The sequence below is a fragment of the Ochotona curzoniae genome, unplaced genomic scaffold, assembly GCF_017591425.1.
Source record: "Ochotona curzoniae isolate NIBS_2020 unplaced genomic scaffold, NIBS_Ocur_1.0 contig_3819, whole genome shotgun sequence".
Classification (NCBI taxonomy): Eukaryota; Metazoa; Chordata; class Mammalia; order Lagomorpha; family Ochotonidae; genus Ochotona; species Ochotona curzoniae.
In genome coordinates, this window is record NW_024466004.1 from 35839538 (window position 1) to 35862049 (window position 22512).

The following is a 22512-nucleotide window of genomic DNA, read 5'->3' on the forward strand; positions in this document are numbered from 1 at the left end:
TTACACTTCATGAGATACATATAAGACCTTAAAGCAGTTCACAGAAAAAGGAATTTTTTAAAATGCTTATTATATTGCAAAAAGATTCTTGAATTCAGGCACAGTTTTTGTAATATGCACTTCCCATCGGTGTTTTGAAGATTCCCCCATAGTCTCTGTTACAGGTTTGAGCTTGTTGTTTGTTTGTTTTGGTTCCAAGAACCCACTACCCCGACCCCTAAGGTTAGCTGTCTGTAGAAGGTCAAGTCCCTTATATAAAGTGACACAGTATTTCCACAGAACCCACACTTACCCTCCCATATGCTTAACATCATCACTTAAGATCACTTACACTACCTAACATGCAAGGTAAGTGTTGGCAAGTTGTTGCTACACTATATACTGTTAGGGATTAGTGATAGGAAAAACTGCACATCTTCAGTATAGATACATGTTTTTCTGCATATTTTGCTCTGGGATTAACTGAATCCACAGTTGTGGAGCTCACAGATTTGGCAGGGGCAGCATTTGTTGTCCCAGCAAGCAAGGGGCTTAAACAACACAGCTGACAGAGGAGGCATGGGTATGCCATTAAGGGGGCTCCATCTTCACATGCTCATCTAAACAAAATCACCTCCCTGGGACCCCACCACCTAAGACCATCCCAGGGACCTCACCTCCTAACCCCTTCCCGGGGACCCCGCCTCCTAACCCCATCCCAGAGAGAGATTAGGGCCACCATACATAAATGTGGGTGACCAAATAGTCAATCTATGAACAAAGTCTATGCAGGTGTAGACAGTGTTGCTAATAAAAGGCGGGAGAGGGAGGCAGCAGATGAGTTACACAGAGGGACACTGATCAAGGAAGACAACAGCGTGAGGACAACAAGGGCCAGGAATCTCACTGTGAGAGAGAAGAAGGAAGGGGAAACAACCAGAATGGGCTCAGGGACAGTGGGCTAAAATGGAAGCTACGTGCGGGAAGCCATGGCTTCGAAGCACCTGTACACAAACACACAAACTCCAAGGGGTTGTAAGTGTGTGTGCTCCTCTGCCCACATCCTTCACACACACACACACACACAGACACACACACACACACACACACACACACACACATCCAACAGCAACAAGCACACTTAGGGGCCACATCTTTGTAAAGGTTCTTTTCCACTGGGGATGGAGGGAGAAGGAAGGGAAAGACAGGGTTCCATGAAAAATGATTGCACTGAAGGCTGGAACAAGAAAAGAATGAAGGAATAAGAGGAGGCTGGAACATCTTGCTAAGCAACAAAGTCAGGAAGAAATCAAAGAATATCAAGCATGTGTCAAAAATCACACAGAAACCATCCTGAAAGGCTTTCTTTCACAAGAAAAACAAAATGAATTCCAACATAAAATTCAAACACAAAAATGAATTCAACATGAGCACAGATCAAAATGTAAAGGCTAGGGCCCGGTGCTGTGGTCTAGTGGCCAAAGTCCTCGCCTTGATCGCCCCAGGATCCCATATGGGCTGCCGGTTCTAATCCCGGCAGCTCCACTTCCCATCCAGCTCCCTGCTTGTGGCCTGGGAAAGTATTGAAGATGGCCCAATGCTTTGGGATCCTGCACCCGTGTGGGAGACTTAGAGGAGGTTCCTGGCTCCTGGCTTTGGATCAGCTCAGCTCCAACCATTGTGGCCACTTGGGGAGTGAATGATTAGATGGAAGATCGTCCTCTCTGTCTCTCCTCCTCTCTGTATACCTGACTTTGTAATAAAAAATAAATCTTAACAAGAAAAAGTAAAGGCTAAAACTACACAACTTACAGAAAATAAACCTGGGAAAATATTATAATCTTGAAGCACACAAAGATTTCTTAAGACACAGACAGAAAACGCTAACCATTAGGAAAGTAATAAACTGGACCTGAGGAGAATTGAAGGATATTGCAAAGCGGAAAGTCACAGATTAGGAGAAAATGTTCACTTATACACAAGACAAGTGATTATGAACAAAACCTTGTAGGCAGGCTGTATAAAACATTCTTTCAATTCAACAATGAGACAAAACCTACACTAAAAAAAAAAAAAAACCTGAGGAGGCAACACAGTGGTTAATGACAGCTAAACCTCTACCTGCCACACTGACATTCCACGTAGGAACCAGTCCGGGTCCACTTGCTACAGGCTGGGAAAGAAGCAGGGGAGGGCCCAAGTTCTTGGGGATTGCACCCACGTGGGAGACTTGGGAGAAACTCCTGGCCCCTGGCTTTGGAGTCAGCTGAGCCACAGCCATTGTGAGCCCTTTCAGAGTGAACAAGCAGTAGACTGAATATCTGGCTCTCTTTCCTCCTCTCTGTAAATCTGCCTTTCAAATAAAAACAAATCAATATCTTTTTTAAAAATGAGAGGCAGAGAGACACGGAATGACAGCTCCTAGCTGCTGCCAGGTTCGCGTGGTGCCTGCAATGGCTGGGTCAGGGCACAGTCAGAACTGGACGACAGAACACAACCAGGTCTCCCACACGGATGGCAGGGATTCAATTCCTGAAGCCATCCCAGCAGCCGCCCGGGCTCTGCAGGAGCAACAGGCTACAGATGGAAGCAGCAAGTCCCACGTGGGACTCGGGAGGCCCAGCCAGGGCCGGAACTGCTGCCCGACCCACTTTTTGGTTACGTTTAGGACTCTTAATTATTCTACAAAGCAGACTGAAATTGGAGATATCAATTCAAATTCATCATTTTTGAAATAAGGGCAAGGGATTAAGAAAGTCTACTTTCCCCATCTTAAGAATGAGGCGATTCAGACAACGAGTCTACCCTTGTGGGGAGACTAGAACTGATGAAGCATCCAGAATTGTCACACCAGATTTAACGAAAAGCTGAGCAAACTGTACCTATGACCTGTAACAAAATGTCAGGATTTTAATGTCTAACTCTGTTTAAAAGAGCAGTCACAGAGCAACAGGCAAGGGAACCACAAGCCATTAAAACTGAAGCCAACAAGCAAAAAAAAAAGTCATTAGGCCCCACCCGATGGCTCTGGTGGGTAATTCCCCCACTTTGCACACACTGGGATGCAACAGGAAAGCCAGTTCATGTCCTGGCTGCTGCACCTCCCGTCCAGCTCCCTGCCTGTGCCCTGGGAAGGCAGTCGAGGACGGCCCAAGGCCTTGGGACGCTGCACGCACGTGGGAGACCTGGAGGAAGCTCCTGGCTTCAGATGGGCTGGGGGCTGGCCATTGCGGCCACTTGGGGAGTGAATCATTGGACAGATCTTTCTCTCTGTCGCTCCTCTCCATAAACCTGCTTTTCCAATAAAAATAAATATATCTTTTTTTAAAAGTCATTCTTTCTAAAAGTTTCTACTTTGTATTGCAACTTGCAAGTTAAACGTCTGCAGGCTTCTCAAGAGAACTTGCAATGTGAGTGAAACAAAGATAGGATTTCGGTGAGTCTGCAATCTTTGCTGACGGCTCCCCGAGCACAGGTTTACTGGATGAATGGGAAAGATACACAAACGAAGGATGTGAACACAGGCGAGTCACGTGTCTTGGAGCGGCATCCTGATCTCAGGACAAGCAGAAGGGGCTGACTGACTTTTAGCACAGTTTTGTTAGAAACGCCGGACACTGCCAACGGTGTGTCACACCACGGCTCTCGAACTTCCCCGGGAACCCCGAGCCCCGCGCGGCGGGAACCGGGCGGGAGCCCCGCGCGGCGGGAGTGCAGGCCCCGCCGACCCCGCTTACCCCACGATCAGCAGCGCGCTCGGCAGTCGTCTCCGCACCTCCAGGAACACGCGGGGCTCGGCCGCGGCCGCCGCCATGCCGGGAGCCGGGAGATGGGAGCCGGGAGATGGGAGATGGGAGCCGGAGCCGGAGCCGGAGCCGGAGCCGGGAGCGGAGCCGGGAGTGGGGAGCCGGAGCCGGGAGCCGGGAGCCGGAGCCGGGAGGTGGAGCAGGGAGCGGAGCCGGAGCCGGGAGATGGGAGCCGGGAGCCGGAGTGGGGAGATGGGAGCCCGGAGCCGGAGCCCGGAGCGGAGCCGGAGCCGGGAGATGGGAGCCGGAGCAGGGAGCGGACCGCGGCTCCGGAGACCCTCTCGGCCGAGCAGCCGGGCACGCGTGCGGCCTCAGCGGCGGCGGCGGCGGCCGGAACCGGCCCGGACAGCCCCACCGCCGGCCCACAGCGCCACCTGGCGGCCGGAGCCCGCGGGACAGCCCCACCGCCAGCCCACAGCGCCGCCTGGCGGCCGAGGGCAGAGTCAACGCCGCCGGGGTCTCCCTGGAAAGGACTCCATACTGGGGTCCCTTGGCGAACTGGGGTGCAACAGGTGACAGAAATGGGAACCATCTCCAGGGAACCCAGAGCGGAATCTTCGATTCCCAAATCTACCTTGGTCTCTGTGTAGGTGTGTATCCATCCGAGCAACAACATTATCATGGATCAACTTAACGTTGAGCCTCAGATAGAGGAGCCGCTGCAGAAATGAAAGGGTTCCTTGCTATAGAAAGAGCATACTTGAAGGTTGATAGCTGACTACCAGTTCCCGCGAGGGTTTTCTCGAAATTCACGGAAGCTGCGTAATTGGAGGAGAGGGGCAGTGGGAGCCATGTGCATTTCAAACATATTTGTTCCCAAATAAACACATACCGATTTGTTGCAATTGGCAGGAACAGGATCTCCTTTGGGATTACTAGCAAGGATAGGCACCAGCTAGGAAAGAACCCTCAACGGAATGACCTGAGTTCTGTTAAAGCTGGAGCAAGAACAAGCATCAAATTTGGGTGAAGGTTCGCTAGCACTTGTGTAAAATCATTGATATTTTACAAAAATTCGATGAGAGTAATGTTCCCCGCCCCCCATCACCAGTTAGCCATTGGATAGCTTCTTTTTAGGAGGGATGAGATGGCAAACCCAGTGGTAGACCACTCATGTAAATTTTTGAGTAATAAATTGATCTTGTTCATGTTCCAAGTGAAGAGGACTAACAATAGCCCACCCTACAGACATCCCAGTGGGTTCCGCTTCTGCACTGTGGGTTAATGAAATGCACAGTGGAGTTGGTTGTCTGCTTGGTAGGTTCCAGGACTGTTACAAACTTACCTCTACGGCGGACCGGAGCTAAGCCGTCAACGCAGACTTGAAACGCGTGGGATCAAGATCCTCCCTGGGCTTTTCTTCCAAGGATTGTACCAGGAGATGAAGCTTGGCTTTCGCAGTCCAACCCCGAAGCCAAGCACGGTCAAAGCTAATGGCTCCGCGGGATGGAAGGAGTCCTGCTCCGGCCAAGGCTCGCCAGCTCAAAGGCAAAGGTGGTGATAGTCCAGACGCTTCGTTTATGGGCTCTACAAGAGCCCACATCTGCTCTCAGGGGCATTGTGTTGACGAGTTGAGCCAGCACCTCGGCAGGAACGTGCCAGGACACGCCTCTCCCCAGAACTGTCAGCAGGGTCGGGCTGCTGAATTGCACAAGACCCTTGACGGACACTCACCAGTTCCCACCTGGCATCCTCACCTGGGCCTTGGAGCTCACCTGTTCCCACCCGGCAGTCCCCACCTGGCTGCTTCTGCCTTGTTTTGTCTTGGTTTCCTAATCTAAAAAAGTTTTAGAAAGGTACCCATGTTTTCGTCATTTATTCATGTACAAAGATGGTTAAATTTCCAGGAACTGAAGTGCTTTGGGGATGAACCAAGTTGCTGGCACCATGACCTTGGTAGAGCTTGTGTTAAGCCGAAGGTTTATATTTTTTATTTCAAATCCCATTTCCCACGGGTTTTATACAGGCCCTCGTATAACCTGGGCAGAGAAGGAAGATATCCCAGATGAGAATTACCGCCAGCCTCTTGCAGAAAATCAGTCCGAGAAAGTGGCCCTCTTAGGACTGGCAAGAGCGTCTTGGGGAAGTTTGAATATCTATAATGGAGAAATAGTATGATTTATCTCCACAGTGGAATGACAACGACTGTTTTAAAAACAGAAGATTGCCTTTTCAAACACAATAGCGATAACAACTTCATATGCAAACCCTCTGTGTTGCTGCTCTGTTTTATCGATTCCAAGTTTTAATCACCACAAGGAAACCCACTCAGCCGAAGCATTTCTAAATAAACAATGCGTCCATAGATGCTGCATGGATACATCCTGCAGTATTCCTGAAGACACTAACTTAAAATAATTTTTCTGAAATCAATACTAGGGGCTTTTAAAGCTTATTGTGTTGCAATATAAATTCCTATATATTCTTATAATTATTATACAATAATTCAGAATCACTGATATAGCAACTTAGTGAAATAGTGTTTTCTGCCATTGAGTCTGATGATGTAGCTTATAGAAGATGAGGATTTACATTGCTGACATCACCATTCCGTCTTAAACCTCATCACAAGTTTACCGATGTGCTGCTCTGACATGCGTATCCCATTTGAGGTCATCCGTGAGCTCCGTAGCCGGTCAGCTCAGTTTTAAAGATCACTGTCTTTAAGATACAGGCACGACTTTGCAAAAAAAAAAAAAAAAAAAAGTTCTCATTTTGGACCCTCAGGTCTGACACAATGGCAAACCTTCCCTGGAGTAAGTTGATGTTATTGGAAGAACCACAGACTCAAAAGAATCTGAAATCTAATTTCAACTGTTTGTCTCTTGGCCTTAGCAAACCCAACTGTTCTGACCGTGTTACAAAATATTAAAGCATGCAAGATTTCTACACTTCCTTTCTTAAAAAAAAAAAGAGGTTTTTTTTTTCTTAAATTGGAAAATCAGACTTTTAGAGAGGAGAGACAGAAGGATCTTCAATCCACTGGTTCACTTCCCAAATGGCCACAGCAGTGGGAGCTGAACTGATCCAAAGCCAGGAGCAAGGAGCTTCTTTATGGTTCTCCCACGTGGGTGCAGGGTTTCAAGGACTTGGGCCATCCTTCGCTGCTTTCCCAGGGCACGAGCAGGGAGCTGGATTGGAACTGGTGCAGCTGTGACATAAACGTGTGCCCATATGGGATGCTGGCACTGGCACGTGGAGGTTCAGCCAGTTGAACCATTGCGGCGGGCCCAACAAACTTTGTTAAAAGCTGTTTTTAATCTCTACCATCCTTTCCAAGGGGGACTGTTAGTATATTTTAAAACACCTGCTAAAGAAAAGAAACACCCTTTCTGGCCCACTGCAGCCTTTGGGTGACTGCGGTCGCCTCCCTCCATCGTCCACGCGAGGGCGCTGTGGTAACAGTCTGGCCGTGGGGGGCGGAGATCCGAGGCGGCCGACGTCGACGTGAGCGCGGTGCACGCCGGGAGCTGTCAGCCCGGAGCGCCCGGCCTTCGCGTCTCCGCCTCGGTTGCCAGGAGAGCGGCGGCGGCGGCGGCGGCGGCGGCGGGAGCGGCCGACCCACGGCAGGTAACCGCGTCCCCGGCCCCGGCACGGCGCGAGGCGGGCGAGGCCCGGGCCTGGCTGCGGGGGGCTGCGGGAGCGCGGCGGGCCGGGCGGCGGGGGCTCGGCCGGGCGCTGCGGGAGGACTCGTCCTGGGCGTCAGGTGCTGGCCGCGTCCAGGATGGAGACGCGGGTGGCGGCCGCGGTCGGTGCTCCCCGGGCAGGGTTAGGAAGAAGGGGCGACGTTGCTGAAGAGGGAACCCGAGCGGGCAGACGGAAGTTGTTAACAGTTATCACCTTTGATCCAGGCTTTGGAACTTGCAACAGCATAACAATAGTTACTTGTTCCCTGGTTTCCTCCCCTGCGCTGACCCTGAGGCGGCACACAGCTATCTCTGGTTTTGTGTGTGTGTGTGTGTGTGTGTGTGTTTTAACTGTCTTAAAGTTCAGTGGCCTTTCAGAAAGGCAAAGATTGAAAAAACCTGGTTGAGAAATACTGAGCGCAATCAAAATATTCCATAATCAGGAAACGTAGAGGAGACGGTGCGAGCTGAACTTTATGCAGAGACAGGGTGTTGGAACCTTGATGTCGAAGGCAGAGGTGCATTCTTGAATTTTCCTGATTTATTTTTTTGGTGGGTATCATGTAACCTCGTGTGAATACTATAGGTCAGTCAGGTAACTCACCTGGCAGACATTAGCAGTTAGTTGGGCTGACAGGCTTGAGCCAATTAAACCCACAGGTGGCTCCAATGCTTTATTCCAACGATTTCGGCCAACACCCGTTTTAAACCATTCCCCGGCTGTCGACTCATCAAAGCTCCAGGTGACGTGGATAGGTCGGGACCCAAGTGAGCAAATGGAAAACAACTGAGCTAATACACTGAGGAGAAAATGTGTTCAAGCGTTGAGGGAAAAAAAGTGTGAAGATGTAAATATTATCAGTTAGGCTGTTAACTTGTGTCCTTGGATAGTTGAAGGAGTTTTTGTTTTGTGCTGAGGGTGGCAGAAAGATCTCTAGCCCGCATGAAGAGGTCAGAGGCCTTGCCCATGCCGCTCACCAGCTGTCAACATCTGAAGCCTCAGTTTGGTCATCTTTTGAGGGGAATTTGAAATTATCAGGACTTCCTCCGAACATTGCTCTAAAGCCATTTAAGAAGCTTATTGTCCCTAAAATAGTGTTCCAATGCAAATAATTAGAGAGTGCACAGGGTGAAACCAAGTTTAACTTTTGATTTCCTAATAGTCAGTCATTAATGCCTCAAACCCTTTATTGCTGTGCTTATAGTATGTGCCAGTTCTCTCCAGGGGGAGGTTATCATTGTATTTCCTAAACTTAGGAAAAAGGCCAGAGAACTCATTTTCCCATGGCCAACCTGTTAACATCTCTGAGCGTATAATGCGCAGAATGCCACGCCGGGACGGGGCTGTCCTGGTGCTGGGGCCCTGCTCAGCTGTGCAGTGCTTCGCGGCAGGCTGTGTGTGCTGTGTGTCTCCTGGAGCTTTCTGGTGCACCGAGGCCCAGCGGCATCACTGATTTAACAAAAGGCAGCTGTTTTCCTTAGTAAAATACTAAGAACGCACACAGATCCCTGTGCGTCTGTGCTTTGAGTCATGCAACAAAGCAACTTCCTTTTCCTGGTGTCTTTATCCTTTTGTTGAACCCATAGATCCTGTTTGGGTTTGAGTCTCTGACACTGATTTTACTCAGAATGACATTTGAAGTTTCAGTAAGGAAGAGACTTGTTGATTAATGGCATGGCTTTTGCTAGCCAATTTTCCCTTCTTATCATAAGGTCCTAAAACCATGAGAAGTGGTTTTAGAAGCCCTCTGATTGATACTACTGAATAATTACAGAATTGTAACAACTTGAATCTTGAAACTGAACTCAAAAGTGAATCATAAATTCTTAGACCATTGTTTCCAAATTGTATGTACGCAGGATGAAATGGTTGACTAAGATCTTAAATTGCTTTGCTAAGTTCTGGTGGGCTTTATTATCATATCAGCAACGGGCCTATCCTGTCTGTTCTTGGTTACTTTATTAGGCATTAGCACTGTTCCTGTGGAGTTTTTCCCCCTAAGGAGGAATGAGAACAGAACACTTAATTTTAATAGATAAGCCTTAATTGAGAAGTTCTGTCCCAGAAGTAAAATTGTTAAGCAGACCTACTAAACTGATACTTTTGTGTAATTAACGATTTTTATTGAGGTTTTTCTTAACATTCAAAGACACTATGTCTGTCCCAGTCTTTACATTATGATTGCCCTTTGCCTTGTGCTTATCTTTTCCCCAAGATGTTTAAGCCTGAAGCTTCAATGGTCTTTCCTTGCAGTTGTCTAAGATATCTTTATTAAGGAAAAAAAAATTACAAATAGTATTGTGTTTCCATTTTACGGTGCATATTGCCAGAGTTTAGCAGACGGCCAGCACAGTGAGGATCAGGGACGGGCTGCCAGGGGCCTGCGCCATGCTTCTGCTGCTTGAGGTTTCTCCCTGGCTCAGCATGTGAAAATTATGCATAACTTCAATCCCTACCTTCTGTGCCACCTTGTGAATCTTTTATTACCTCATTTTGAATTACTTTACTCCTCTTCGGACTTTAGTTTTGTGACAATGCTGCTCTGTCCTTCATGATGACTAAACACGTGGCATGCACTTTAAAACCATTTATACCTATTTACTGATTTGTATTTTATGTGCTTATTTAATGGGTTAACATAGGGTTTTCCAAGCTTGAGTCATTCTTTGATTATCAAGATTTATGTCTACATGCTTCCTTTATATTTTATTCAAATGTATGCCAAGAATTGTTAGACTCATTCTTTATATACTTAGGTTTTTTTTTTTAATTGATGACATAATTGAGAGGGATGCCCAGCCACGTGGGCCTCTGATTCAGATGTGGAGGGTCCAAGTGTGGAGGCAGGTGGATGGCGACAAAAGCTTCAGATTGTTTTTCCTCTCCCAATGTCTTCTGGGTGGTGTGGGAGGAGACTGCTCTTTGCTATGGAACTACATCAGCATCTAGGAATGGGGACAGGCGGTTAATGAGACCTTAGTGACCCTGAGGAGGGGAAGAGTATTTCAAAGGTATTAGTTGAGTGCTTTTGATAGTTGACTGTGAGATGTTGTCAGCTTTGTTGAGAAAATCCTCCCAAGGTCTGTTGGCTGATCAGGTCTACCTCACAGAGTCCATAGACCTAGTCACTTGTTGCAAAGTTTGGCCAGGAGAGTTGTCCAACCTGTTCTGTTTTCCATCCTCTTGAGAGATACTGGACGTCTTCTGCTGACCTAGTGAGCTGATTGTCACGCGCCCCATGTGCATCTGGGCATGCTGTCTACTACACGGGCATCAGCAATTAAAAAGGGCCAGTTCCAATGCAGGCACTTCAAGATTGGAGCACATATCTTGTGGTTTTCCCTAAGGACACAGTTTGAGTCCAGTAGTTTGGTTGGGGAGTCCCCCAAGAAACCTCAGCTGGGATGTCCTCGGACCTGGATGTTATGTGTGACAGTTAGTGCTGGGTCAGTTTGGTCAATCTCTCACACATCAGCCATCTCATGGTCAGGTGGGTGCATCTGCCTGCTCAGTCCCACCACCAGCCCGATTTCTGAGATTGCTGCAGCCCAGCACAGCCTAGCCCTCCCCAAGGTGTGTCAATCAGTCAGACACACACACACACACACACACACACACACCCAGCAAATGCTGTGGCCTAGTTGGGGTGGCCTCCCATATCTCTCGCCAGGCCAACCCTCAGCCCCCAGTTTTTGTGCTCATACCAGCTGGTGCTACAGTCTACCCAGTAGAAACATTCTGAAAAGAAGCTTACAGAAACTAAATCAAAAGCAGGTAGCATTGTCATAAACTGAAGTTAGGTAGACGTAGACAAAATAATGAAAATAATGTTATTAATTCCCAGCTACAAATGAATGCCTGAATCCTGAGATTTGGTACTGTTTGTTTAAAGGGAGAGTGACTAAAATTGTATGGGTTTTAATATACTAACACCAAGCTTAGAGACTTTTTTCCTGATACAGTCAGAGGAATGGAAAGTGTCAGCCCTTTCACAAGTCTCACGAAATTATCACATCTGGGTAGTGGCATAAAAATTTGGGGAGATTCTGAATTAATGTAAACTTGAAAATTTCTTAGAGCTTTAGCTTTGCAAGAATTGGAAAATAAAGCTTTCATTATAACTTAGAAATTATACTAAACTTTGAAAATTCAAAAACCTAATATCATTACTCCATAAGATAGATGTCATTATTTTGTCAGAAATGTCCATAACAGTACCTTTATAAATAAAGCACTATCTCGTAATTATCCAAATATATTAACTTAAAGGTTTGAATCCAAAAAAATAAATTAAACCTTTGGGTTTTTTTTTAATATGACAAAACAATACAACATGTTGATTTCAGAGTAGTAAAATGTTAAGATAATGTTTTTCTGGTAAAGAATTCTGTACCAGATAAAACAATAAAATAATCTCATATCTCCTTTACTTTCTTTTCCTTTTTAATATTGTTTGCTTAGTTGAGAGGGATATCTGCTCCTGTGGGGGTGTAATTAGGATGGGGAGGTCTGGATGAAGGTCAGTGGGACAAATGTTTCCGTTTGTTGGTTTATTTTTTTCCCCCTGTATTCACAAGAGTCCACGGGAGAAGAGGAACAGGGGGCCACTCTCTGCTGTCAAACTGCATCAGCGTTTGGACTAAGGGATGGTCCTTTGACGCCTTCCAGACTCCGATGTGGGCAAGAATGTTCCGAGGCTGCTACCTGAGTGGTTTTGATAGTTCTGAGAAGTTGTTGGTTTCACTGCTCTAGCGTTGAGAAAATCTGTCCGAGGTTTGTTGGTTGGCAAAGTCCAGCTTTGTACATCCAGAGACCCAGAAACATGCTGCAAAGCTTGGCCAGGAGAGTTGTCCAACCTGTTCTGTTTTCATCCTCTTACGAGGCAGTAGACGTCCTCTGCTGGCCTAGTGAGCTGATTGTCATGCGCCCCATGTGCATCTGGGCATGCTGTCTGCTACACGGGCATCAACAACTGAGGAGGTCCAGTCGCAATATATACATGCCAAAGTTGAGACCACTCAATCCTGCAGTTTTCCCTTAATCCAGTGGCCTAGTTGGGGAGAAGTAGTCTGGTTTTCCCCAAGAAACCTCCCCTGGAGTGACCTCAGTTTTCCCCCTGGAGTGATCTCAGGCTTAATTTTTTTTTCTTTAAAGATTTATATACATACTTATATGTGTGTTTATGATTATATACATATATATATACCTTTTATTGGAAAGGCTGATTTACAGAGAGGAAAGATTATCCATCTGCTGTTTCACTCCCCAAATGGCTGCAATAGCCAGAGCTAAGCCAATCCAAAGACAGGAGCCAGGAGCCTCTTCCAGGTCTCCATTCAGGTGCAGCACCCCAAGGCTTTGGGCTGTCCTCCACTGCTTTTCCAGGCCACAAGTGGGGAGCTGCATGAGAAGTGGAGCTGGGACTAGAACTGGCACTTGTTTGCATCCTGGCATGCAATGCAAGGATTTAGCCACTAAGCTATTGGGCCGGGTCCCAGACTTAATTCTTGGGTGTGCCAGCCATTTGAAGGGTTAGGTTTGCTCTGTCACCTGTGCCAACCAACGCACATATTGTGGCTGCAGCTGCCTGGTCAGTTCTGCCCAACCCCGTATCTCACAAGCCAATGGATGCTGAGGTCTAGCCCAGTCTCCCACCACAAACCCAGTCCTTACACGTACCATTGGGTGCTAGGTCTCTTTGGGGCAACCCCCAAAAGTCCCCCAGCAGGCCCTCTCCCAGTGCTGATCTTGTGTGTACCAGAAGTTGCTGCCCAGTCTGAGATGGTATGCCTCCTGTCTCAACACTCACTAGTAGGAGCTATAGCCAGGCTTAGTGTGGCCCACTCCTTGCCCCAGCTCTTCCCCACAAAAGTGCAACAGCCTAGCCCAGCCTGACTCACCCCAGTCCTCATTTGAATTGGCAGGTGTTGTGGTCCAACCCAGCCAGGCCAAATACTCTGTCCTGGCTCTCATGCCAGTGTGTGCTGTGGACTGATTCTGCCCAACCTGGTTCTGGACCCAGTTCAAATGTATGCCAACAGGTGCTACTGCCCAGCCTGGTCTGGCCTGCACCCAACTCCAGCTCTTGTGCTCACCAGTGGGAGCTGTGCTAGCAGGGGAGTTCACCAAGTTCCACTACCATGCCTGCCCCCAGCAGAGGATCTCACGTATGCCGGAGGGTGCTGGTATTGAGACTGAATTGGCTGGCCCCCAGTCTAGGCACTCACTGATGGATAATACAGCCTAGTTAGGCTGGCCTGTGTCCATTCTGACTCACTGGTGGGTGGGACAGCCTAGCCCAGTCTGTCCCATACCCATTCTAGCTCTTGCGATTACCAGTGGCATGCAGAGCCTAACCCAGTCTGGCCTGCCCTCAAACCTAGCCTACACACATGCTGAAAAGTGCTGCATCCTTGCCTAGCCTGAATTACCCACAGCCCCTGCTCTCATATTCACCAGTGGGAGCTGTAGCATGTCAGGGGAGTCTGTATACCAGGCTCGTTCCCAGCCCTGGGGTCTTGCAAATGCTGGCATGGTCCAATCAGGCTCAGCTCTCATTGACGGGTGCTATAGCCTAGCCCAGCCCAGCCCAGCCAGGAGTGGCCCACACCCTGTCCTGGCTCTTGCGCATGACAGTGGGTGCTGAGGCCTGATCTAGCCTGGCCTCTCTCCAGATCCAGCCCATGCAAACGCTGTAGCCCTGACTTGTGCTCCCCAGCATGAGCTGCAGCCTAGTAGGAGAGTTCCCCAAGTTCACTTTACCAGGCCGACTACCAGCCCCGGATCGCACACTTGCCGGCAAGGCTGGTGGCCCCTCACCCCAGGTGCTACAACTTCACCCCATATGGCATTCTCCCAGGCCCACCACATGTGAATGTTGGGTGGGTTCATGGCAGGTGAGTTCTGTGGTCCAGTCTGGCTCAGACTGTCACCAACCCAACTCTCCATGCAAAGTACTGTCCCACAGAGGCAAGCCTACAAGTCCCCTACGGGATCTGTTCCTATATCAAGTTCTCTGTCTTAGAGGATGCTGCAGTGCAGCCTAGTGGAGCCCACCCCATGTTCCGACACTCACAGGTGGTATTGCGGCCATGTCCAGGCAGACACGCTTTTGCAGGCGGCAGCAGGCTGTGAGCAATGCTGTTTGGCCCAGTGCAGGTCTCCCGCATGGGTGGGTGTCTTGGCCTGACCCAGACATGCCTTCGTGTTTCTCCCCTCTAAACCATTCCATCTCAGCTCCCTTTCCTACCTGCGACTTGGTTCGTGGAAGCTCCCAGAAGTCACTGCTCCCCTGTCATGCATGCCCTCAGCTGCTCCCACTATGATACTTCCCCACACCTCGTTCTCTGGGCAGTCTGCAGTACTCCCACCCAGGGACCAGGGTGGCATGTCTTGGCTAGAGTGCCCCACCTTCCCCACAAAAAAGAAAAAAGCAACTGTGCTGGCGCACTGATAGAGTTCACACAGTTTTGACGTTAACCAGGCAGAGTGCCCTCCAGCTGCCTTTGTCCCAGCAATGTAGCACTTGCCTAGGTACATCCTCTCCTTTTTCTGACTGAGTTTAAAACAGTTGTATTTTCATCCTGCCAAAGATATTTCCAATCTTATTTATTTTAAAATAATGACAAAATCTGTTCTGTTATAGAAGGCACTGTAGGCAAGAAAATAAATTGCCTGCTTTTTTTTTTTTAAGATTTATTTTATTCTTATTGGAAAGGCAGATATACAGAGAGGAGAGACAGAGGAAGATCTTCCCTCCGATGATTCACTCCCCAAGTGGCCGCAACGGCTGGAGCTGAGCCAATCCGAAGCCAGGAGCCTCTTCTGGGTCTCCCACGCGGGTGCAGGGTCCCAAGCTTTGGGCCTTCCTGGACTGCTTTCCTGGGCCACAGGCAGGGAGCTGGATGGGAAGCAGGGTTGCTGGGACTAGAAACAGCGCCCATATGGGATCCCGGGCGTGCAAGGCGAGGACCTTAACCACTGCGCCATCACGCCGGACCCATTGCCTGCTTTTGTTTTGTAAAAACATGTCTTGTACCTCAAGTTGTTATGATTGGGTTTTCAGGCACTTGTCTATATGGTGAGTCTAAAGTTTGCTGTTACTTTGTGTTCAAATAGCTCAGGTGTATAGGTCATTAAATTGTTAACTGTTTTGTAAATAATTTTTAACCTACGTAATGATAAGTTTATCAATGCACACAATAATTTGCTATGCTGGGATGCTACCTCAAATAGAAAGTGAAAACAGAGTAGTTTTGGTTGTCTAGTCTCTGTCATGAAAAAAACCCTACCAATGATTTTTTTTCTGACTCTGCTAGAAAATAAAGAGCAGTACAGAAACAGTGCAGGTAAACCCACCATTCAGAGCTGATAACAGGTGCTCGCTTTGGTAGCACATGTACTAACATTGGGATGCTATAGAACTGGTAACAGACAACATGCAGGATTGTGTAAGCCCCCTAGTCTTAGTCCTTTGAATAAAATGGGTAACTTGCCCCACACTTTTCAGTTGTTTTTGATTGTGCTGATATACTGTGAGAAAGTACTATTAAATACCAGCTACCCCAAGTCCTTAGAATTTGTTTTGATCACATTTTTCAGATAGCTGAAATATGTGCCCCAAATGCTGTCCCAGACAACTGTTTATCTTTCTGCTTGTCGGAGCCTGGTGTAAGTGGTCCAGTGGCTTTTCCATGTACCCTGAGATCCATCTTGCAATAAATCTGTTTTAAACATTGATGGAGAAGATTTTCTCTTGCGGAGGAAGGAGTAGAGTACTTGCTTTGGTGTGTGGAAAGATATTTAAATGACCAAATTGGAAGTACGGTGTTACCACCAATTATTCACCTTTGAGCCTAACTGTGGAATCTTAACAATATAGTTAGTTTTACGGCATCTGACAGTTTATTGACTAACTTCAAAGCATAATGCTTCAAGCCTACTAAATTCTGTAACGTGAGTCTACCTATTAGTTTTATGAAACCTAATAACTCTTATTTATTATTTATACTGTGTCTTAGATATAGGGATTGAGATTGAGAAAGAAAAATGTTATTTGAGAATGAGTTCTTAAATATTACTGCATGACAAATTATTTCAAAATGTAGTAACTTTAAAAGAGTGTTTTTTTGTGTCAGAAGAGTTAAGGAACACATGAGGCTGTGTAGTTCTGGCTTGAGTTACAGTGAAGTTTCAGCCATCTGAAGGTTGGAGTAGTGTTATACAGCCTACATCCAACGTGACTCATCCATGTGACTCATAGTTGTTTGGGGCTGTAGTAGGCAAGTTTCAGTTAGTTCCTCCCTACAGGGGCCTCTCCACTGGGCTCCTGCAGTGTGCTTGGGATACAGAGGCCAGCTTGCCCCAGAATGAATGATCTAAGTAACATCTTAGTGGAAGCCACAAAGTGTCCATGGCCTGACTGAATTCTGCAGCATTTCCTTATTGTTCACAGGCTGGCAGCAGTTCCCTGTGAGCAGTGCTACACGTAGCATGGATGTTAGGTGAGGACTATTGAAGGCCATCTTTGGTATTGGCTACTACATGCTGTAAAGCCAGCATGTAAATATGTGTCTAAATAATAAAGTAGTGCATATTGACTCAGTATGCAGGGAATACCATTGCTCGTGGCTTTGTGCATAATATTCAAAGATTAGCTTCACTTGCCACTTGAAGATTACTACACTAAACAAGCTGTTTGACAAAAGGATTCCCTATTTTCCATGATGCTGAAAAGTGAGAGGATGACTTTGTTCACTTTAGATACAAATTATACTCATTTTGATTCTCTTCTTACCTGTTGTGTGGAGTGCCACATATCGCATAGCTGCTGTTTGATCTTGCTTATAGACATTATCCTTTCATTTATTGTTTGAAATGTTTATTACCATAAGTAGGGAATAGGGTGTTCTTGTTGATTTTAAAAGTACTCAAGAATTTACTGTGAAAGGCTTGTGATTATTTAAGACATATATCATGTATATTACTTTTTGTGTATTAAAGCTTGCATGTGGAAATTAATGTTTGCCCCTTTTAAAGATACAAATATTAACATGTTAATACTTTTGCACATTGCTTTCTTTAGTTCATATGCTTTCAGTACTTTCTAAATCAATCATTCTTTTTACCAACTGAGCATATTATTCCATTTTTATGGTATTTTTTGATTATTGCCTATGAATCAGTTTGCTAGGAGCTGGAAATATAAGGGCCAAAATGATAGGTTCTTTATCAGAGATTTCCATTTCTGGGAGACACAGTTCAGTTACAAGAAAGCAAGTAGGGCCCGGCGCGGTGGCGCAAGTGGTTAAAGGTCCTCGCCTTGCACCCCCGGGATCCCATATGGGCGCCGGTTCTAATCCCGGCAGCCCCGCTTCCCTTCCAGCTCCCTGCTTGTGGCCTGGGAAAGCAGTCGAGGACGGCCCAAAGCTTTGGGAACCTGCACCCGTGTGGGAGACCCGGAAGAGGCTCCTGGCTTCGGATCGGCATAGTATCGGCCCGTTGCGCTCACTTGGGGAGTGAATCATCGGACGGAAGATCTTCCTCTCTGTCTCTCCTCTCTGTATATCCGCCTTTCCAATGAAAAAATAATAAAAATAAATCTTTAAAAAAAAAAAGAAAGCAAGTAAAGTTCTATATAGAGGAGGTTATTGGATAGTGGGAGTTCACCAGAAGGAGGTATGTGAATGTTCGAGTACTAGAATGGAGTAGTCACAGGGACTTCCAGAAAGAGAAAGTTTGAAGTTTGAAGGATGAGTAGGTACTAGCCATATGAAGTTGAGATTCAATTTTTCAAATAGAAGGGATAAAAAAAAAATCATCATTCGAAAATTAAAGTTTACTACAAAGCTACAGTAATTAAAATAGTGTGGTGTTGATTGAAAGCTGGACAGATACATCAGTGAAATTGATAAAGAACTCCTGAATAGAGTACATGGTAAAGTGGTATTCAACAACGGTGCCAAGACCACCTAATTAGAAAATAGCAGCCTCTTAAGAAATGAAGTTATAACACATTATGAAACGTAAATAAATCTTGAGGTCATTATGCTAAGTGAATACAACAATAATAAAAGACTAAGTACCATGTGATTTCACTTACATGAAAAATCTAAAGGCGTCAGATTCAAAGAAATAGTGGTGATTGTCAGAGCTGGAGAAAAGGAGAAGTAAGAATTGTAAATGGCTTAGAGTTTTAAAAGGTGGAAAGTGCCGGAGTCCAGCTCCAGCTGAGTTCGGAACTCAGAAGGCGTAAAGAGGAAAGAAATGGACCACTACAACTTCATGATCATAATGGACAATGCGGGAAAGCTGTCCGCTTTATTTATACAGAAACAGTCAAACTCTGGCTCAGACTTTTTTTTAAAAAATACTAACATTATTATTATTATTTAGATTTATTTCTTTTTTCAATTGGAAAGGCAGATATACAGAGAGGAGAGACAGGAAGATCTTCCATCCGATGATTCACTCCCCAAGTGAGCGCAACGGCCAGTGCTGCGCCAATCCGAAGCCAGGAGCCAGGAACTTCCTTCCGGTCTCCCACGTGGGTGCAGGGTCCCAAGACCCGTCCTTTGGGCTGTCCTCGACTGCTTTCCCTGCCACAGGTAGGGAGCTGGATGGGAAGCGGGGCGAGGACCTTAACCACTGGGCCCCCTGGCTCAGACTTCTTACGCCATGGTCAAGTGGGTTTTTCTAAGAATAATTCTGCCATTTGTTTTACCTAAAAACAATAGAAATTCCTGCTACAATTCTTATTCTACAACTTAATCTTGTATCACAAAGAAAAGGAGAACCTAAAGATCAAGGAAAGAATGAAAGCCTAAATATAGGTCCCTTGATTAGCATAAGGTCAATGGGGACAGTCAAGACAGTAGGAATAATAGAAGGCCCTTTTGCAAGAGGTTATTATGACATTAACCTCCATTGAGTAAAAGCTCACATTGAGTGAGCTTTTTTTTTACTCACATTGAGTAAAAAAGCCAACTCCACAGTAGTAAACAATGCCTGAATGGCTTAGTGTTCTTCTGCAGGGTGGTCCAGTGTCCATGCAAAGGAAAGTGGAGCTGCATGCAGGTGGTTGTAGAGGCATTCACTGGGCCCTGATATACAGCGGGAAATTCCTTGCGGCCCTGCCTGCAATGGAACAATACTCTTCACACCTTCGCATCCCCCCACATCCACTGCACGGACCCCAACAGAAAAGTTTTGGTGATTGGTTGTACAATAATATGAGTTAATCATAAGGACTAGGATTTCATTTGTAAATAATTGACTGCTACAGTTGCAGCATTGATAAGAGCAGTTATTCTGTGCTAAGTAAACACCAGACTGGCATGCTTTTTCTGAATTATTAATATACTTGGCTGACCCTCTAGCAAGGAGTAACATGCTCAGATTTTACTTTGCAAAATTGATTCTTCAGAAAAAGTGACAACTGTGGAAATATAAGGCCATTGTGGTGATCCAGGTGTCAGACTTTCAGGAACCTCGTAGAAAAGACCATTTGTACACTGTCAAAATTACTCTGGAAGTAGATCTCAAATTCACAAGAGCATGGCAGTCAAGATGCTGTTGACAGTAATGGGATAAAAAGTGGAATTGAAAGAACAATAATAACAGTAATTGATGGATTATATTTCTTGTATGGAGTCTTAAAATACTTAATGAGAACCAAGGGGCCATGAAACAGATATAGTAAGGTTGGGTATAATGCTAACAGTTGATAGCTTATTTATGGATAGTGCCTGTTATTTATAAATGGATTCTAAATAGACTGCACAGACGTCAGACAAAACCTTATTCAGTTACGACTGGTAGGTACTTTGCACACTATCAAGATACCAGGTTACTTCTCTTCCTTATTGATTAATACCTCGGCAAGCTTTGTTCTGTCATGGTGTGACCCGCAATTAAATCATTAAAGGGAAGAAACATCAAAGAAAGGTCAGCTCCAGGTAGTGGTCCCTTTTCCTATGGAAAATGTCTCTTTTGTTTTTTTTTTTTAAGATTTATTTTTATTGCAAAGTCAGATATACAGAGGGGAGGAGAGACAGAAAGGAAGGTCTTCCATCCAATCATTCACTCCCTCAGTGACTACAGCCAATGCTGCGCCAATCCAAAGCCAGGAGCCAGGAACTTCTTCCGGGCATCCCACATGGGTGCAGGGTCCCAAGGCTTTGGGCCATCCTCAACTGCTTTCCCAGGCCACAAGCAGGGAGCTGGATGGGAAGTAGAGCTGTCAGGATTAGAACCTGCGCCCATGTGGGATCCCAATGCATTGAAGGTGAGGATATTAACTACTATGCTATCATGCCAGGCCCTGTAATTTGTCTTGATGATCTCAGAATTCATTTTGGACTCTTGTCCATCTACAGAGTTAGTCCTCATGTGAGATGTTTTTGTCAGCATCCTTTCATAGCTTTGAGTTAACTCTTGAGCATAGTATGCTTTTTTAATCTGTTCACGTAAAATCAGTTCAGCTAAAGAATTAGTCTTGTGTAATATTTTGATCCTTTCCTTTGGAGTTTCAATATGACTGAGTTCACATCTAACTGCATTTTATGTTTGTGAAACAATTATAAAATGTACAAAGGAAAACAAACCATGAAATTACCTGACCTCTTAATAGTAAAGCATCCCACCCTATACTACAAATAATTGAAGTTTGTTTGGAAATATTCCATTGAATTTTAAGACATTTGGAAGTACAAATGGCTGGTATCCACAGTAGAACATTCAGTGTTAATTTATGTAAAAATGGATCTTTTGTTTTTAAATTGAATAGTATGCCATTAATTAATAAAGTACATCAGATAGAAGAGTTAGAATTATGGTTTTTTTTTTTTTTTAAAAAAAAGTATGTAAGGGCCAGTGCTGAGAGTCAGCTTGGCAGAGTTTTTTCTGGTTTCTCCTCTTTGTGGAATCCCAAACACTGATTTCTGTGTGTGTACATGAATCTGTGAATACATCTGCCTCGTGAGTTTATGGCAAAAGAGCACATGAAACAATTTACATAAAATAACTTACTATAGGGCCTGGCACCATGGCCTAGCGGCTAAGGTCCTCGCCTTGAAAGCACCAGGATCCCATATGGGATCCACTTCGGTAGCTCCACTTCCCATCCAGCTCCCTGCTTGTGGCCTGGGAAAGCAGTCGAGGACGGCCCAAAGCCTTGGGACCCTGTACCCACGTGGGAGACCCGGAAGGAAGTTCCTGGCTCCTGGCTTCGGATCGGCATAGTATCGGCCGGCCGTTGCGCTCACTTGGGGAGTGAATCATCGGATGGAAGATCTTCCTCTCTGTCTCTCCTCCTCTCTGTATATCTGACTTTGTAATAAAAAAATAAGTAAATCTTAAAAAAAAAAAAAGAACTTACCATAGTAGCTGGCACAAATTACTACTTTAGTGTTAGTTAAAATTATCATCATTGTCACCATGTTCAATTATGCATGGGCTATGTTAATTTGATTAATGTGCTTTCAGGGCAGGATGCTAACTTCTAACATAGGCTATATGTTTATATGTTTACTGCTATTTACCATTTGATGCTTACTGTAAAACCCCAGATTCCCATTAATATATTTCAATCCCTTTTTATACAATACTATTTTATAGATTTATCTCATTTTACGTTACAATTTGTGTTTATGTGTTTCCATGTTTTAAATATTTTCATGCCTTTAGTGTACCCCAAAATCACAGAACTGAACACTAAAATGAATTTCGTCATTTTGTACTATTCAGAGCCTTTTATGTGCATGCATAGTTCTATAGACATTTATTGAAAAGACATGTACTAAAGTAAAACAACTCATTTCTTTTGCAGAACTGTGGACAGCCTAGATTTTTATTTGTAAAATTTTTATTGAGACTTAGTGATAATCTAAATATATACATAAGGTCTAACAGATTTCTTGAGCTTTACAGTAAAACATAAAGGCTGCACCATGAAACTGTTAGAATTACTAGTTAAATTTTATAAAGTTGTTGGATATGTAATTAGCATGTAACAAAAGTGAACTGACTGAAAGAGAAATCACCAAGTATTTATTGTAACAAAAATACTTAGAAATAAATGTAAAATAGAATATAGTGGCAA

The 22512-nt window shown here is 45.5% G+C and overlaps 1 protein-coding gene across 1 annotated transcript in view; it reads left to right on the forward strand.

The window, feature by feature from the left end:
• Positions 1–7264: 7264 nt before the first annotated feature.
• DOP1A (DOP1 leucine zipper like protein A) overlaps positions 7265–22512 on the forward strand; it is a 103620-nt gene continuing 88372 nt past the window's right edge. Inside the window, exon 1 of the mRNA XM_040983684.1 lies at positions 7265–7355. The gene's annotated coding sequence lies outside the window, so the exon portion shown is untranslated. The remainder of the gene's footprint in view (positions 7356–22512) is intronic.